Genomic DNA, 20629 nt, shown 5'->3' with positions numbered 1-20629 from the left:
AGTTGGAACCTAAGTATTTAAGAAATAAAATTATATGGCCATTAATTTGTGAGGTTACTGATTATCTTTTAATTTTAGGAGTTTAAAGTTCATTTCAGAATCATAAAGGAGAGATGACAAGTCAAGTTTATAAACTAAGGCACTGGCTTCGACAACTTAAGGAAATTATCCTAAGTCTAGTTTCTAATTGCCTTGATCCGTTGTGTGAATTCCTCCCCCCATTTTGTTTTTGATTTTTCATAATAATAATGGGACAAGCATTTCTTGTAGAGAATAGTTGGCTTATTAAGAGCATGTTTAAGCTTTAAAAAAAAATGCACCAGTGTATTAGTAGAACTTCCTTATGTAAATGTAAAATCTTTATGGCTACATCTGGTCTCTCAAGCCATACCTGATTGTCAAGAAAGGAAGGATTACAGCTTCTACACTGTTCTCAAACTAATTATGCCAGGTTAATATTTTTCATATAGTCTGAAGTAATGCATTTTATTTTTTAATTAATTAATTATTTTTACATTTACCTTTATTGTTGAGAGTATTACAGGTGTCCCCTTTGCCCCCCCCATTGACCCCTTCCACCTCACTCCCACCTCCTCCCCAGGCCTTCACCCTGTCATTGTCTGTGTCCATGGGATATGCATATATGCATATAACTTCTTTGATTAATCTCTTCCCACCCTCCACCCCCCTTCTCTCTTCCCTCTGAAATATGATCTTCTGTTGCCTGTGTCAATGTCTCTGGATCTATTTAGTTTGTCAGATTCTTTTGTTCATTAGCTTCTTCTTAAAGAAGACCCTTCAACTTTTCCTGTAGTGCTGGTCTGGTGGTGATGAACTCCTTTAGCTTTTCCTTGTCTGTGAAGCTCTTTACCTGACCTTCAGTTCTAAATGATAGCTTTGCTGGGTAGAGCAATCTTGGTTGTAGTTCCATGTTTTTCAACACTTTGACTATTTCTTGCCACTCCCTTCTGGCCTGCAAGGTTTCTGTTGAGAACTCAGCTGACAGTCGTATGGGGGCTCCCTTATAGGGAACTAACTGTTTTTCTCTTGCTGCTTTTAAGATTCTCTCTTTGTCTTTAACCTTTGGCATTTTAATGATGATGTGTCTTGCTGTGGGCCTCTTTGGGTTCCTCTTCTTTGGGACCCTCTGTGCTTCTGAACTTGTAAGTCTATTTCTTTCCCCAGGTAGGGGAAGTTTTCGGCAATTATTTTTTCAAATAGGTTTTCAATTTCTTGGTCTCTTTCTTCCCCTTCTGGCACCCCAATAATACAAATGTTGGGCCTCTTCTTGAAGTTGTCCCAGAGGCTCCTTATACTACTTGCATATTTCTGGATTCTTTTTTCTTTTTGCTCTTCTGGTTGGGTGCTTTTTGTTTCCTCATGTTCCAAATTGCTGATTTGATTCTCAGCGTCCTCTACTCTACTGTTGATTCCATGTAAATTCTTCTTCATTTCAGTTCATGTAGCCTTCATTTCAAATTGGTACTTTATTATGTCATCGATTTTCTCAGTTATTTCCCTAATAGTCTGCTTAAACATCCTTATAAACAAAATTCTGAACTCTGTATCTGTTAGCTTGCTAGGATCTATTTCATTTGGTTCCTCTTCTAGAGATTTCTTCTGTTCTTTCCTTTGTGACATGTTTCTTTGCCTCCCCATTTTGGCTGCTTCCAGGTGTTTGTTTCTATGTATTAGGTAGAGCTGCTATGTCTCCTGGAATTTGTAGAGTGGCTTTGTGTAGTAGGTGTCCTGTAGGGTGCAGTGGCTCAGGCTCCCCAGTCCCCTGAGCTGGGGCTTCTAGGTGTTCCCCTGTGTGGGCTGTGTGCACTGTCCTGTTGTCATTGAGCCTTGGTTGCCATTGGCGTCACTGGGAGGAACTGACCCACAGACCAATTGGCTGTGAGGACCAGCTGCAAGTACAGCCAAAGAGCTGCTGTGCTGGAGACACTGGTATGGAGCAGGATTTACTTCAGTGGGGCTTTGGTGTTCACCAAGTGCGCCCTTTGAGTGTGTCCCTTGTGGATATGGTAGGGTTGAGTCTGACCACCGGGTGCACTGTCTCTGGGGCCTCCCAGGAGGTGCAAAGTCACCCTGTGCCAGCACCTTGCCCAGGGCCCCCCAGCATGAGCTACACAGCAAACCGTAGTTGGCTGCTCCTTGTGCTGGGCCTGGAGGTGCCCAGGAGAGGCCCAGCTATGAGCCAATGCAGCTGCCGCTAGTGCCAGGCCTGGGGCCCCTTATCAAGCCGCATGGGGCAGCTGCTGCTTGTTTGAGAGATTTTAGGAAAGTCCTAAGCATGAGGCTCAAGAGGCCACTTGCACAGAAAAGCCCCTGGAAAGGGCCTGGATGAGCTGCAGGCGGGGAGGGGCGGGGCCTCCGGGAATCACGGGGCGGGGCCAAAGGTGTGGGTCAGGTGCTGGCGGTTCAAACATGGCGCCTGCCTGCGGGCTGTGCGGGGAGGACTCGCCACAGGAGCCATGGCCTCTGCCAGCCCTTCTGCCCGGGAGGAAGCCGCCCTCCGCCTCTCGCCCGGATCTCAGGCAGGTTAGTCCCTCCCCGAGTGTCCCGGGTCCTTTCAGGCTGCTGCCCGGCGCTGGGCTCAGAGGGAGCGTCCGAGTGAGTCCGTGCCGGGCCCTTAAGAGGAGCTGCTGGGGCTCCCGCGGCCTCCGCGACCCTCAGGGACAGTCCCCGCTGGTTTCACAGCCCGGAGTTGTGGGGACGCTTCTTCCTGGCCTAGAGCCCTGGGCTGGGGCCTGCTGTGGGGTTGGGACCCCTGCTCCTCCAGGAAACCCCCGCCGCCGAGATTCCCTCCCGGGTTTCCCCACGGCACCAGGTGTGGACCCGCGGCCACGTCTCTGGGATTCAGCCCCGACCCGCCCGCGTCTCCCCCTCCTCCCGGTCTCAGTGCTGCTTCATGTCCCTGGTTGTGGGGCTTCTGTTCCGCCGCATCTCAGGAGGCTCTGAGTGATGGAGGTTCTGTATTTTCCTTGTAATTTTGATGTGGTTGTGGGACTCAGCGGGGGCAGCTGTGACCTATGCCACCATCTTGATATGTCTCCAGTAATGCATTTTAAAACATTTTTTGATTGATTTTTTAGAGAGAGAGGAAGGGAAATAGAGAGAGAGAGAAACATCAAAGTAAGAGTAAAACATCAATCAGCTGCCTCGTGCAGGCATCCCAACCAGGGATTGAACCTGCAACCCGGACATGTGGGCTGACTGGGAATCTAACCAGTGACCTTTTGGTGCACTCGTCTGTGCCCAACCAACTGAGCCACATCAGCCGCCGCTGAAATAATGCATTTTTATTGCCACAGAGATATCCACATTTGTGGTTATGACATTGTTGCTTATAACTGAGAAACCTAGACCAGTGCTACTGGTCTATGAGCTGTTTGCTACTGGTCTGCAGTGAGATATGGAGTGTGCACCATATATGAATCAACTGTGTCACTAAACACACACTGTGTAAAAGAAGGGAAAAAAAGAGCATGTTTAGTGCTATATGGCCAAAGGTAATGTTCTGGGGAATTTCTTTACATAAAACCCTTGGTTTATTCCATCCTTTTGGCCAGATATCTTTTTCCTGTTCCTCTTTATCTCTGTGATGATCTTGCACCCTTGAAGACTCTACTTAGGCCTTTACATCTCCTCTCTTCCAGTTGGATTACTTGCCTTGTCTTAGCAAACATAGGACTACAATGCACACGTTCTTTTATGGTTTCTATCGATTGCAATGAAAGCAAGTAATTATCTGTTTAGATGTCTATTTCCCCACTAGATACTAGCATTTTGAGGATGGGAACCTCCTTATTCAAAGTGTACCTCTATAATCAAAGAAAATTATATATGCTCAGAAGATATCGTGCCTCAAACTCAGGGCACATGGTATGTACCCAATAAATGCTTGTGGAATGAATGTATACAAATATCCTGGCTTTTGAACTGTTGCTTTTCAAAAACCCAAATCAATGGAAAATTAACTTGATAAAGTGGGCCGTGAGCCATTTTGATGAATGAAAAGCACAGTTTGAATCCTGAAGAATAATTTGCTAACATACATTGCAAACCAATTATTATGCTTAATAATAAACCAAACTGTGAATTTTGCTATTTGAGGGTTTTATTATCTGTGAACCCTAACTGACTGATAGGTAATATTAGTTACCAATGACTGTGTAACAAATTACCCAAAACTTAGTGGCTTACAACATGCCTTTATGATCTCACAGTTTCTGTGGGTCAGGAATCTGGGTGTGGCTTAGTAGGATCCTCTGCTTCAAGGTCTCTCACAGACTGCAGCCATCTGAAGGCCCCAGCTGGGCAGGATCCAATTTCTCATGTAATTATTGGCAGAATGCAGTTGCTCGCACATTGTTGGACTGAGGCCTCAGTTCCTCATGAGCTTTTGGCAGGAGGCCTTCCTCAGTTCCTTACCACATGGGCCTTTCTACAGAGCATGTCACAACATGACTGTTGGGTGCATCAAGGGGAGCAAGTGAGAGAGCAGGAGAGGGAGCCACCAAGAAAGAACATGTTAGCAAGACATAAGTAACGATGTTCTGTATCTTAATTTCAGAAGTGACATGTCATTACTTTTACTATATCCCATTGGTTACTAAGCCCAACCTACACTCAAGGGGAGGGGATTACACAAGAGTATAAATACAAAGAAGTGGGAATCATTGGGAGCTGTATCAGCTGCCTACCACAAATAATAAATAAGAATTTAAGAAAATTACAAAATGTATAACAGTATCAGGGAGTACAAAAATATAACATACTACTGTGATTTAACTACTAAAGAAATGGAAATATGGGAGATACAAGAAAGTATAACCCAAATTCTTTAATCCTTAATTCCTTAATCCATAAGCATTCATTGACTGTTTACTTCGTGCCAAGTATCATAGTACACTCGTGGCACCCCAGAGAGGAATAAAACTGTATTAATGACTGAATGAGCTTAAAGATCAGAGAAGGAAATAAGAATGGTGGAAAAAAATCATTGTGAAAAATGTCATAATATCAGTGCTTTAATAGTGTATAGTGCTAGAGTGGGTGTCAGGAAAGTATACTGAGAGTTGCTGAAAGTTGTTCAGGGAAGGGAGCAATGAGAAAGAATTCCCTTAGCAAAGAGTGGTGAGAGGAAGAGCCTGTGGAAGAAAAGAAATGTTGCTTATTTAGAATTAATGAATTTAGGATTTTGCTGATCAAATAAATGCATAGAAAAAATTATTAACTGTCCCCCAACTCTCAATCTCACTGCCAAAGGAAGCAAGGGCAGTTCAATTTTACAGAATGAATAGAGATGACTAAGTAAAAATAATCTTTAGAAACTGCTCTTCTCTCCTTGGAGATTAGTTGGGCTGGATTTATCTGAATTCATGACTTGTTCCTGATGAAACTTTGAAACATGCACACTTTGTCATTAGGAACATAATTGAAGCCCCTCTGTGATATTTCTCTAACCCTATGAGCCGGGTCAGTTCCAAGTGGCTTCTGGCCACCTGAGACTCCACCAAGCCAACCTTGATGGGCAGTGTTCCCACCAGGCTCCCCTGGAGGTGTCTCCTTCCTCATACCCATCAAAGCCTACTTAAAATGTTTCCTCTCCAGAGGGGAGTGTAGGAGGAGACTTGGAGTCAACATCTGAGCTGGCAGAGAAACTGAAACCTGTACCACCTGATTTTAAAGCCGGCATCTAAGGTAGCTACAGAAATTATCCATAGTGATGTGGAAGAGAGAGGTATGCAGGACTGTAGATTATAATTACACCATTTTGCTTTTAATTATCTTATTTTTTTGCTTTTACTGTCACCCCAATTACATTTTCACAAATATACCTCCTTTCTTGTGACAGGAGCATATATTTATTTCTGAGTTTAATTGTTTTGAGCATTATTCAATTTCACATTCTTCAAAATAATGACTATGGGATGCCATTATCTAACTATGAGTTCTCTACTCTGCCAAGTCATTGTCTCCTATTTTAAAATGTTAGGTTGTATAAAAAAGTTCTGTATGCTAGGGAGAAACTGTAGTTCCCAGAGGGTGACAGAGTTAACATATGAACCCAAAGCCTGTGTTTCCTGTACCAAGCCAAGCAACAAATCCAGTAGATAAAAATATTGCCTGGAATCTTTGAGAAATCTGCAATGTCAGGAAAGCTTGCAGGCAGTGATAGCTGGGCAAATGGTCTTTCTCTTTTCCAATAAGGAGGAACATTCTTCAAGCTACAGGTTGATAAAGCTTGCTGTCAGTCCTTGGAGTGAGCAGGTGAGTAAGATGAGCTAGGAAATTTTATATAAGGGAGCAATATTAACTTTCTGATCCTCTACACTTCCACAGCTATCAACACTACTTTCTGTATGTAGCTTTTTTAATTTGCTTGTTTATGACATAAGATCCAGCATCCCCTTGTCTACTTGAGGGTCACAAAGACCCTCTTTCTTGTTGACCCCAAGGCAGTTCTCAGAAAGCATCTTAGTTTCTATTTGAATATAAAAGAAAGCTTTTAATTTCAATGTTTGCAAGAACTAGGATGGGCTATCAGCAGGTTCTCATTGGTAAAAACTTTCCTTTTATTTTTCCTGCAATGCACCTTTTCTAAGTGACATAGTCTGATTTTTAAATTCTGAGCCACAACAGCCTCACATTTGAAATTACACTATAATTATATCCTTATATATCTGCCTCTCCTACTAAATTGGGAACTCCCTGAAGGTTGGAGTCCTGTGCATTCATTTATGTATTGAAATGTATATAACAGTACCTGGCACCTAGCAAATTGTAACAAATGCTTGTCCAAATAAAGTCATTCATTCATTTATTCAGATTGTTTAATCTCCCTGAACTTCACTGATTTACTAGGATAATAGTACAAAAACTACCTGGCAAATTGTCCGCTACATAGTGGATACTCAGTAAATAATGTGCTATTCCTTCCCACTACTCAGAGATGCAATGCACAAAACCTAGAGAGGCAGATACTATTTTAGAGCAGTTAAGTGTTCTGGGACCACATTCTCATAATCTGTTCTAAACTCATCCATGTCAGCTTCAAATTTACCAGTCTATACATCTCTCTCCTTGGCAGGAAAACAGAGGGAAAGGCTTCCTGGGCATCCTGCTTTCTCTGTCTTCCATCAACATGATTTGTGTACAGACTGTGAGCCCTGTTACTCTTGCTGGGTGAGCACAGCTGTAAATAACCCCTAACCTTCCAGATGCTATTTGTTTTGGTCCAGGCCTCTTTTTATTCATCCTTGGTTAAACATCTGCATTCTAATTTTTGTACGTGACTTTTTTTGTGTCTGAGTTCATCAAATGACTTTATCATTTATTTTCCACTTTTATCAGGAGAGCTCAGAACTGTTTAATGCTTACAAAACAGAAACATAAAATATCACACATCACTAATATAGTCAAATTGTTACATGTGATTTGAAATCTTATCTCTTCATTAAGGAACTTCATTTTGGCCCTGTCTATTTTTATAAGAGGCAAACTTATTAATAAAAGTTCTGTGAAAATATTTTTAATGGTTCTGCTGATCAGGATGAGAGCCTAAATCATGAACTTGATTAAAGAGGCTCAGGTCTATAGTTCCTTAATTGCAGCTCTGAAATCCCCAAACTCCTGACAATCTAAAGGATGTTTTTTTTTGTAACTTATTTGGAAACAAAATTTGAGCTGAACTTAAGAGAGGTTATTTATAGTCTCTTTTTAACTTATGTTGTGTGAATATTCATGTTTCATGGCAAAAATATCAACGTTTGCTTACTGCATGCTGCCCTAGGCCCCATTGGAAATGTTCTGTGATATATAGTTTGTGTTCTCTATAGCCTCCTTAAAATATGAAAAGTCTGGGTTTTGAAATATGTTTAGTCCCAAGAATTTCTTTGGGGGAAGGGATTCTGGGCCAGTAGTTATCAAGCTTGATCCCTGGGGTGTTGGTATACATATATAAACACTTATGTGTAATTAAGTTCCATCATCTTTAATTATAATGGTTTAAAATAATATTAAAAATAGTTTCTACCTACCAAAATATTTATAGATGAAATAATGTAATGTTTGAGATTTGTTCAAAATGGGAGGGAGGAAGTGGTTGTCAAGAACTTTGAAAAGCCTTAGATTTTACCCTACTTGCAAACTCACAAGTTAGTCTGCCACAGTTTCATGGACATAGGCAGGAGACATGAAACACTTGGGTCAGAGAAAAAAATACTTTATTATTCACCAAACAGCAAGCAGCATTAGTTTTATGTTCACATCATATCCCTCTGCCTTCCAAGTCCCAAGGGGCAATGTGAAGTGGCCCAGGTGAATGCTGTGCAAGCAATGGGTTTGCACCACAGCTGGGAACTTCTGAATTTATGGAATCTGAATCTTTTATATGGCAGTAAGCCAACCTGCCTGACCTTGCACTGGATGGAGCCATTATCTTTGTTATACTGGTCGGTAAACAGACTTGCCCTCTGCTCTGAGGAGTGACACTATCTTTATTATCCAAGATTGTTTGCTGTACAAAAATCCATGAAAAGATAGTCCATAACAAGGCAGTCAATGTATCTGCTCACAAGATATGCAGAAAGACAAGACACTCACAGAGAATTGTCACCCATCAGTGGCAGTTGTGGTGGAGATGAAACAAAATAGACTTAGTTGATAATTATTAAAACTAGGTGATGGATACATTGAGGTACAGTCTATTTTTGTATATTTTTAAAATTTCTATTAAAAAAACAAGTAAAAAAAAGCAGCTACTATAAGTAATATGCTATGTGACACTCCATAAATCACCATTGAAAAAACCCATAGATAATTGTGTTAACTCTTCACTGTCTTGCATCTCTACTTCCCTGAACAAATGTCTAAAGTCTGTTCAGTAAAGGTTCTTTGAGGCTAATTACATTATTGGTTTGCTAGAGTATTGACAAGTTTATATGATTAACTCAAACCTCTACTGGTTAAATAGCCAACTGTGAAAGTAGAGAATATTTGGAAATGGTAGAAAATAACTTTTCGGTTTTTAATATGTGGGGAACATAACATACATATCACATATACATAAATACACACATCACAATATACATATAACATATACATATCACATAGTGTATCAGTGAGATGGATCCAAAGGAGGCTTCATTAATCTGCAAGGCCTTTTATTCATATGAATAGTAATCAGACTGTCGAAAAAGGAAATCTTCAAAATAATGCTAATGTAGATGTTTTGAGCAAATATATGTTCTTAAAATATACATATTTTAGTAAAACATAAATACATTCCTGTTCTAAAAACAGAAGTGTCAAGACTAGAAAGTGAATGTCTTAATCCCCACAGACCAAGCACCACCTCCTCTCCGATTTCCTTTTTGCCTCCGGGAAGGTAATTACTGTTAACAGTTTGGTGTGTATTCTTCCCAGCTAGTTTCTATAAATTTACATACATTAATATGCAAAAGTATAAATACAGTTTTAAAAAACATAAATGAGATTATACTGTGCATACTTTTATATATCCTATTTTTTTCACTTAAGGGTTTCTTGGAGATATTTCCATTTCAGTATATAGAAAACCATTTCTGTTTTTAAAACTGTTGCATAGCAGGCCTGGCTGGTTTGGCTAAGTTGGTTGAGCATTTTCCCATGCACCAAAAGGTCACTGGTTAGATTCCTGGTCAGGGCATATTGTTAGGTTGCAGACTCGATCCCCAGTAGGGGGCATGCAAGAGACAGCCAATCAATGTTTCTCTCACACATAAATGTTTCTCTCTCCCTTCTTCTCTCTAAAAACAAAACAAAACAAAAACATATTTTTTAAAACTTTGCATAGCATTACATAGGGTATATGTATCATTTGAAATATCTAAGCTCATCTTTCGCTGCTACAAATAATTTTTTATAGTTGTTATGAACACATATCACCATTGCATTCTGTATGAAGAAAGCTTCATGGACCAGGTCCTGCCTACCTGGATCTATAATCTAAGACAACCTCAACACAGACATGTAGCAAAAAACACACAAAAAAAACAAAAAAACCTCTGTACGTGTCAAGAGTTTTGAGACTATATTTTAAAATTGTGAAACTTAAATTCTCTTGCTGAATTGAGGAGGAAGGGAGCTTAATAAGGAATCGTATGTTTATATAGTCTTGAAGTATCACCTTATTAATTACTTATAAGTTACAAAAGGAAAATCCATACAGTGAAAGAAGCAGACTTTAACAAAATGACCAAAATCAATATCACCAGTAAGGCCAAATGGGCATCATGTGCCTCTAGATATAAGACCCTAAGAAAGACACATAATTTATATAGTATTCCAGTTAGATATGCATTACTTGAATCAAATCATGAGAAAACATTAGACAAACATATCAAGGGACATTCTATAAAATAACTGGCCCATACTCTTTAAAAATAATGAATAAAATAAAAATAATGATGAAAGACAAAAAAATAAAAATAGAAGGCTTAGGAACTGTTCTAGGTTGAAGAAGACAAAATATACATGACAATTAAATGCAACCTGTGATCCTGGACTGGATCCTCTACTAGAAGAAAATTTCCATATAGTATAATCGTTGGAACAAGCAGTAAAGTTGGAACATGGACTAAAGATTAGATTTTTAAAAAACAACATCAATGCTAAATTTTCCAATTTCAACAGCTGTATTGTGCTTATGTATGATATGTTAGAAATACATTAGGATATATAGGAAATACATACTGAAGGATGATTAAGGGTAAATGTGCATGCTATCTGCAAAAGGTTCAGAAAAAAAGTGTGTGTGTGTGTGTAGAGAGAGAGAGAGAAGGAATATGATAAAGTAAATGTGACAAATTATTAAAAATTTATAACTATGGATATGGTTAATGGGTACATGAAAGTTTTGTTACTATTTTTACAACTTTTCACTAAATTTGAAATTATTTCACACCAAAGCTTAAAGAGCATGTCTTGATTTCAAGAGTGTGTAGAGACCTGGAATGGATGAATCATACATACAAATCATTATGTTTCCTGTTCAACCTTTTTCTGCTTTGAGTGAGCTCTGGTTATAAGACTTTAGTGAATGGTTCTTTTTCAATAGATTTTTTTCCAGAGATATTTCATGTATCTCACAATTAGGAACTGCCAAAACACTTCAGTTTCAGAAATACAAATAGCTGAATAGCTGTTCATTTTCAGAGGCAGGAGAGGAACTTGTATTTTAAAAAGCAAGTTGTTTTAATAAAACATTGCCTTGCATCAACCTGCTGTACTAATTCTCCTTTGATTGGCGTCTTTCACTAAGCTACGTCTAAACAGATAAACTTGCTCTCACTTTTAATCCTTTATTTTTTATAATACTGGTGGAGTTAGTGAACAATGGGTCATGGCTATAAGTTTAGAGATGCTTAAAAGCATATAAATTATTTTAACAGATCAAAATCCCTCTTGCTTATCTGTCTCTGAATTGCTCTAAGGACCTGGCAATAGCAATTATTTTATTTATTTATCTCAGTAGCTTTATTGATATATAATTCACATACATACATTATACATATTTTAAATGTACAATTTATTTTTTTTATATATTCATGGAGGTGCAACCACCACCACAATCTAATTTTAGAACATCTTCATCACACCAAAAAGAAACTCCATGCTCATTAGCAGTCGCTCCCCATTCTCTCTTCTCCCTCGGCCCCCAGGAACCACTAATTTATTATTTGTGTCTGTGGATTTGCCTATTCTGGACATTTCATATGAATGAAATCATACAATATGTGGCTTCTTTTTCTTAGCATACTGTTTGCAAGGTTCATCCATGTTATAGCATGTATCAGTGTTGCATTGCCTTTTTTTTTTTTTACGGATGTAATAGATCCGATTTATTTATTTTATTTTTAATGTTTCTTTATCTTTATTGTTGAGACCATTACAGATGTCCCCCTTTTAACCCCACTGATCCCATCCACCCCACATCCATCCCACCCCCAAGCCCTCCCCACACCAATGTCCACGTCCATGGGCCATGCCCATAAACATAAAAGTTCCCTGATTAATCTCTCCCCACCCACACCCCCCTCCCCGCCTTTCCTCTGAGATCCCTCAGTTTGTTCCAAGCTTCTATGTTACTGGATCCGCTTTGTTCATCAATTTATTTTGTGTATTATATTCCACATATAAGCGAGATCATTTGGTACTTCTCCGACTGGCTCATTTCACTTAGCATAATACTCTCTAGTTCCCTCCATGCTGTGCCAAAGGCCAAAAAAGGTCCTTCCTCTTCATAGTATTCCATGGTGTAAATGTGCCACAGCTTTTTTATCCACTCATCTACTGATGGGCACTTGAGCTGTTTCCAGATCTTAGCTATTGTGAGTTGCGCTGCTATGAACATAGGGGTGCATAAGTTCTTTGCGATTGGTGTTTGGGGTTCCTTAGGATATATTCCTAGAAGTGGGATCACTGGGTCAAAAGGCAGCTCCATTTTTAATCTTTTGAGGAAACTCCATACTGCTTTCCATAGTGGCTGCATCAATCTGCATTCCCACCAGCAGTGTACTGGGGTGCTCTTTTCTCCACACCCTCACCAGCACATGTCTTTTGTTGATTTGTTGAAGGTATCCATTCTGACAGGTGTGAAGTGATACCTCGCTGTGGTTTTGATTTGCATCTCTCTGATGATTAGTGACTTTGAGCATTTTTTCACATGTCTCTCAGCCATCTGTATGTCCTCTTTGGAGAAGTGTCTATGTAGGTCCTTTGCCCATTTTTAAATTGGATTGTTTGTCTTCCTTTTATTAAGTTGTATAAGTTCCTTATATATTTTGGATATTAACCCTTTATCTGATGTGTAGTTGGCAAATATGTTCTCCCATACAGTGGGCTCCCTTTTCGTTTTGTTGATGGTTTCCTTTGCTGTGCAGAAGCTTTTTATTTTGATGCAGTCCCATTTGTTTATTTTCTCCTTAGTTTCTCTTGCCCTAGGAGATGTATCAGCAAACATATTGCTATGAGAGATGTCTGAGATTTTACTGCCTATGTTTTCTTCTAGGATTTTTATGGTTTCATGCCTTACATTTAAGTCTTTTATCCATTTTGGATTTACTTTTGTGTATGGTATAAGTAGGTGGTCCAGTTTCATTTTTTTGCATTATCTGTCCAATTTTTCCAACACCATTTATTGAAAAGACTGTCTTTACTCCATTGTATATTCTTTCCTCCTTTGTCAAATATTAAGTGACCATAATGGCATGGGTCAATTTTTTGGTTCTCTGTTCTGTTCCACTGATCAATATGTCTGTTCTTGTACCAGCACTAGGCTGTTTTGTTGACAGTGGCTTTGTAGTATAACTTGTTATCTGGTATTGTGATCCCTCCAACTTTGTTCTTCTTTCTCAAGATTGCTGTGACTATTCGGGGTGTTTTTTGGTTCTAGATAAATTTTCGAAGTGTTTTTTCTAGATCTGTGAAATATGCTGTTGGTATTTTAATAGAGATTGCATTGAATTTATAGATTGCTTTGGGTAATATGGACATTTTAATGATGTTAATTCTTCCAATCCATGAACATGGTATATTTTTCCATTTGTTTCTATCTTCCTCTATTTCTTTTTTCAGTGTCCTGTAGTTTTCTGAGTACAGATCTTTTACAACTTTGGTTAAGTTTATTCCTAGGTATCTTATTTTTTAGTTGCAATGGTAAATGGGAATTTTTTTTTTTTTAGTTTCTGTTTCTGAGAGTTCATTATTGGTGTATAAAAATGCCATCGATTTCTGGATGTTAATTTTATATCCTGCTACCTTGCTGAATTCATTTAATAAATCTAGTAGTTTTCTGGTGGAGTCTATGTACAGTGTCATGTCATCTGCAAATAATGACAGTTTTGTTTCCTCCTTTCCAGTTTGGATGCCTTTTATGTTTTCTTCTTGTCTAATCGCTGTGGCTAGGACTTCCAGTACTATGTTGAATAAGAGTGGTGAAAGTGGACACCCCTGTCTTGTTCCTGTTCTTAGGGGAAATGGTTCTTCATTGCTTTTTATTGCTGAATAATCTGTAATATGGATATACCATATATTGTTTATACATTCATCAGAAGATGGGCATTAGGGTTGTTTCTACTTTTTAACAATTATAAATAATGCTGCTATGAACATTTGTGTGGATGTATTTTTTTAAAAATATTTTATTGGTTTTTTTAGAGAGAGAGGAAGGGAGAGGGATAGAGAGATAGAAACATTTAAGAGAGAGAAACATCATCGATTGGCTGCCTCCTGAAGGCCCCTGCTGGGGATCAAACCCATGACCCAGGCATGTACCCTGACCAGAAATCGAACTGTGACTGCTTGGTTGCTGGGTCAATGCTCTACCACTGAGCCACACCCAGCTGGGCAGTGTGGATGCATGTTTTAACTTCTGTTGAGTATATATGTAGGAGTGGAATTGCTGGGCCATGTGGTAACTCTATGTTTAACATTTTGTGGAACTGCCGAACTGTTTTCTAAAGTGGCTGCACCAGTTTACATTCCCACCAACAACATGTAAGGGTTTCAATTTCTCCACTTGTTATTGTCTATTTTTTATTATAGCTACTCTAATGGGTATGAAGTGAAATCTCATTGTAATTTGGATTTGCATTTCCTTTATAATTAATGATGCTGAGCATATTTTCGTATGCTTAATGACCATTTTTATATTTTCTTTGGAAAAATGTATACTTAGAACCTTTCCCAATTTTTTAATTGGGTTACTTATCTTTTAATAAATTATTTTTCAGACTTCTTTGTATATTCCAAATACAAGTTTCTTACTGGATATGTAATTGGCAATAACAATTTACACAAGTTGGCTATCATTTGGCTGCTTTTTCTACTTTAAAAATCTCTTGGATATATTTCAACTTTAATATGTATGAGCAAGTCTCAATTTCTTTAAGAAAACTGTTGAATAGCATTCCATATTTGAAATATCCCCTAATAATTGCACCTGAATGAGATCTTCCATCTGTATTCTTACAGGGCATATTCTGAACCACACTTTTCTATTCTATATTTTGGGGGTATTAGTCAAATCCACTCTACTAGACTTATGCTAAACTTACCACTCTGCTGGTTGGTAAGTTTAGAGTTGAAGAGTCCCACTGGTTTGTTGTAAACTCTCAGAAGAGAAGACTTTTCCCTTTTGGGTCTTGGATACATAATCTTAGAGTTGGAAAATACCTGATGGATTCTGTAGTCCAGTGAAATTCACAGTGTTGTCGAAAGACTGGTACCAGTCCACAATCTCTTACTGGACCATGATGATTGAGCACAGGAATGGAGAATGTTTAGAAACTGTTCATGTATTTGATTTTGCTGTGAAAGCCAAGCGAATGATATTGTATTATACAAAATATCATACCACAATTGATAGAAAATTTTTTAAAGGTCTTCACCAAAAACAATTGAGAAATACTTCTGTAGTCCAGTCTGTCACCCACAGCAAAAATTCCTTCTGTAACCAATCAACTAGAATTCAATCAGTTTAGTTTATTAGTTCAAGAAAGATTTATTCACCCTCTACATGTTGTGAACTGGTTAAGCTACAGGCCCATATCTTGATTTTTCACTTACTAGGTGTGTGAACATGGGAAGGGTTCTTAATCTCTCGATTTTCCAATTTCTACCTCTATAAAATGGGGGAAATAAGAGGACCTATTCTCAAAGGGTTATTCTGAGGAATAGATGAATAAATAAATATATATATTTAGAATCGTTTATATATATTACATGTTATATATAATATATATTTAGAACAGTTTTTATATACTACATATTTCTATATATTTAGAATAGTTTTTATAATTACTTATTATATATAATTAGATATATAATTATGCATATATATAATTAGATATATAATTAGAGCAGTCCCTGGTACATGATACTCATTCAATAAATGTTAGTGAAGTTAATGATGCTGCTGATGCTGGGGATAGTGATGTTGGATTGTGTATATATTATGTAGAGGCATAGCCCTTGCTATCTGTTAGCTAATGAGGGAGCATGGACAATGAGACAATTTCAGTGCAGCAAGTGCTGAGACAGGATGAGTGCATAGGGTATCCAATCTTGTCCAAGAGGGTATATTAGTGTAAAGCTAAGCTTCTGTAATGAAGAGAGCTCAAATACAGTGGCTTAAAGATCACAGAAATGTATTTCTCGTTCACCTAATAGTTCCAAAGTGGATAGTTGTGTTAGTAGTGTAGGCTGACTCCTATAACAAACAATTCCCAAATTCAAAGGACTGTTAACAATAAAGTGCTTATTTCTTGCTCCCATCATTATCCAGTCAGGCGATTAAACAAGTTGGCCTTCCTTGTGGTCATTTAGAGACCTAGACTCTGACTCTGTTTGAGTGATGGTGTGTGCATGAAGTGGGGGGAAACAAATGGATCTGGGGGGATGACTACTGCCACAGGGGTCCACTAGTGGTATATAGCGACAGACCAAAACATGGGGGAAGCGGATGACAAGAGATAAGGCTGGAGAGGCAAGGAGAGCCAGATCGCAAAGGGCCTTAAATGCCAGGTTAGGGAAGCTGGACATATGAATATTATAGAGGAGTTGACATAAGAACATAATGTTATTTTTAAAATTGTTTAAGAACACTGTGGCTGTAATATAGAGATAATTTTGGAAGGAATCAAAAGGGTGCCATTTAGAAAAAATCTATTACAGTAATCCAGGCAGAAGGTGAGGGTTTAAATCAAGGCAGTATCAGTGGGAAAGAAGAAAATTAGATGAATCTGGAGAGTATCTTCAGGACTTGCGGACCGATGGACTAGGAAGAACTGGCAAGAATGACGATGGCATCCTGCCAGCTATTCTCTGAAACGGGGAAGCTGATGGAGGAGGGTTTGAGGGGTGAGCCAAAGTGGGAGATTATGAATTCAAGTTTGGTTACATTGAGTTTCAGGTGACTCTGGGGTTTGCCAATGACGCCCTCCAGTTGGTCTTTGGAGATAGAGTCAGGATTTCAGAAGTGAAACAGAGCTGCACTGGGAAGTAAGGTCTCATAATTTATAAATGGCAGTTATAACAATTGGAGTCACTAAAACAGCAAAGGATACCATGTAGAATGAGAAAAGAATCGACCCAGGACAGAGCTTGGTGGAATCTCAGTGAGCCTCAGTGAACATCAGATGTGAGAGAGACCACAAAGGTGGCTCAGAAGTGTGACCAGAGGAGGCAGACAAGTGCAAGAGAGTTCAATGCCAGAGAAACCACGGAAAGAGGCGATTTCAAAAAGGAGGATGTGGTCAACAGCGTCATGTAAGAGAAACTGCAAAAAGCATTTATTGACAGTGACATTACAAAAATGGGTTTGGGCCATGGGGACAGAAGCCAGACTGGCTTGACTGATAGAGGACTGAAGGCTGTGGAGGGCAGGTCACAAGTGCCTCCCACTCTCCCAAAGCCTGACTTCAAAGAGGATGGGAGAAAGAGGCAGTAGCTTGATGGAATGTGACGCTGGGGAAGTTTGCTGTATGTAAGTGATGGGAGAAAACTATGCATGGTCACCGATGAGAAGCTGAGGTTGGATAAAAGCAAAGAAGAGAAAGGACATAATTGATGGAGGTGGGAAAAGAATTTAGAGTCTCCGTAGATGGGATTAGCCTTCAATATGAGTCCCCTTACCCATAAGTAATTTCCTTTGCATACAACTCTAAATATTAGAACTACACAGGGTTGGGGAAAATTAGGTTTACAGTTGTGAGTACATGAAACATAGAATTTATTCTTGTATTATTATTTATTAATTATTGTATTATATTCCATACAAACAACTGTAAAACTATATTTGCCCCACCTTGTATTTCTTTTTTTTTTAAGTTTTATTATTGTTTAAAATATTACAGATGTCCCTTTTTCTCCCCAATGACCTGTTCCACCCCCCTTCCCCCTCCCCAGTCCCTCTCCCCACCATTGTCCATGTCCTTGGGTTGTGTATATATGCACATAAATTCTTTGGTTACTCTCTCCCGCTCCCCCCACCCGCCCTCCTCCATCCCTCTGACATTCATCAGTCTCATCTATGCTTCCATGTCATTGAATCTATTCTGTTCATCAGTTTATTAAGTTCTTTAGATTCCACGTATAAGCGAGATCATGTGATATTTGTCTTTCGCCACCTGGCTTATTTCACTTAGCATAATATTCTCCAGGTCCATCCATACTGTCCCAAAGGGTACGAGATTCTTCTTCTTTACAGCTGCATAGTATTCCATGGTGTAAATGTCCCACAGCTTTTTTATCCACTCATCTACATATGGGCACTTGGGCTGTTTCCAGATCTTAGCTATTGTAAACTGTGCTGCTATGAACATCGGGGTACATATATCCTTTCTGATGAATGTTTCAGGGTTCTTAGGATATATTCCTAGGAGTGGAATCACTGGGTTGAACGGCAGCTCCATTTTTAATTTTTTGAGGAGCCTCCATACTGTTTTCCATAGTGGCTGCCCCAGTCTGCATTCCCACCAGCAGTGTACCAGGGCTCCCCTTTCTCCACACCCTCACCAGCACATGTTGTTTGTTAATTTGTTGATGGAGCCATTCTGGCAGGTGTGAAGTGATAGCTCATTGTGGTTTTAATTTGCATCTCTCTGATGATTAGCAACGTCGAGCATTTTCTCATGTGTCTCTTGGCCATCCGTATGTCCTCTTTGGAGAAGTGTCTATTTAAGTCCTTTGCCCATTTCTTAATTGGGTTGTTTGTCTTCCTCTTACTGAGTGCTATGAGTTCTTTGTACACTTTGGAGATTAGCCCCTTATCAGATTCATCCTTGGCAAATATGTTTTCCCAGACCATCCCACCTTGTATTTCTTATACTGAAAAGAAATATGTTTCCTTGTATTTCTCATTTGAGTCTTATTTCTGCTTCCTCAACTCTTTTTTTAATTTTTATTTTTATTTTATTTTTAAAATATATCTTTATTGATCTCAGAGAGAGGAAAGGAGAGGGAGAGAGAGAGACAGAAACATCAGTGATGAGAGGGTCATTGATCAAGCCCGCAACCGGGCATGTGCCCTGACCAGGAATCGAACCCCAATCACCTGGATCCCAGGTTGATGCTCAATCGCTGAGCCATGCCCGGCCGGGCTGCTTCCTCAACTCTTACACGGCTGCAATCTTGTTTCCTTTTCAGTTTCATTTATAAACAAGTATAGTTCCTTCAACCATTTTTTCGTATGAGTTGATTTCAAAGTTTCATTTGAGCAATGTTCAGCCTAAAATGTCAAACCCTGAACTGCTAAAAAATATTCCAGATGTGTCTTGGCACATACACTACCAAGTCCACTGTTTATGTTTTCTTTCTTGATCTGGACACTATATATTTATTATTGCTCTATAAATTGCATTTTGAGCTTTTTTAAACATCACATTATATAAGCATTACTTATTGTGCTTATAAACAATTGAAACTCCCAAGTTTTTCCCTGGGAACTGCTTTTAAGTCAGCTCTCCTATACTAAAGGCTAACTATAGGTCTCCAGTTTATTTTTGCTACTTTTGAATTATTATTCCAAGCTGTCATCTTCTTGGCTAGGATATGGATTCTGACATCCAACATATTTACTCTTTCCCAGTCATTACCGTCAGGTTCAACATTCACAAAGTTGTGGGAGACAGAATTCAAAGGTGATTCTCACCCTCTGGAGTCCACACATTGGTGTAACCCTTTCCCCTTGTGTGTGGGTAGAGCCTGTGACTTCCTTCTATCCAATAGAATATGGAAAAGGTGAGGGATTTTGCAGATATAATGAAGGTCCCTGAGCATTTATCTCTGAGTTAATAAAAAGAGAGCACATCCAGGATTGGCTTGACCTAACCAGGGGAGTCCTATAAAAGAGGGTCCAGACCTTTCCTGAAAGAAGAGACATGAAGTGGCAAAGACTCTCTCCTGTTAGCCTTAAAGAAACAGCCATATTGGGAACAAACTATGGAAAAGGGTGGCCTCTAGGAGTTGACAACCTCAGTCCTGAATGCTGCCAACAACCTGAATGAGCTTGGAAGAAGCCCTTGAGTCTCAGATGAGACCACTGTTTCCACTAACTCCTTTATTACAGAGAATCCAGCTAAGGACTCATGAACACTGAAATAATAAACAACGTATGTTGTTCTAAAAGGCTGTTTGTGGTAATCTGTTATGCATTATAGAACATGGATATACTTGTTATCAGCATTACCATTCATGTCTTGGGTGTAAAAGAGTTGGACTGTGCACGCAGAGGGCACCATCCTTCTAAATTCCCTCCTCTGCTCCTCATCGGTGGCTTCCAGAGCATCCCTGATGCTCCTCACCCATGCAGGTTAATGAACTTTGATTGGTGAGAGATAGAAAAAAATGACCACAGTGGACTACGTATCAGCTTCTGAGCCAGAAGAAAACTGCCTCCTTGAAAACAGATGCATTGAAAACCAGTACTGTTTGGGTTATGACTGCAACACTTATTAATGGCTCTGCTGATTCATTCTATGACAGAGCATCTGAATCAGGCATTAGTGGATCATCTCTGTTATTGTCAGTGAGCCATTTGCCTCAGGATAAAGAATGTCTGTTAATATTCTGGGCACGC

This window comes from Miniopterus schreibersii (assembly GCF_964146895.1).
Source record: "Miniopterus schreibersii genome assembly, chromosome: X".
Taxonomy (NCBI): domain Eukaryota; kingdom Metazoa; phylum Chordata; class Mammalia; order Chiroptera; family Miniopteridae; genus Miniopterus; species Miniopterus schreibersii.
The sequence above is the reverse complement of the archived record's forward strand: the minus strand, read 5'-3'. Positions refer to the sequence as shown.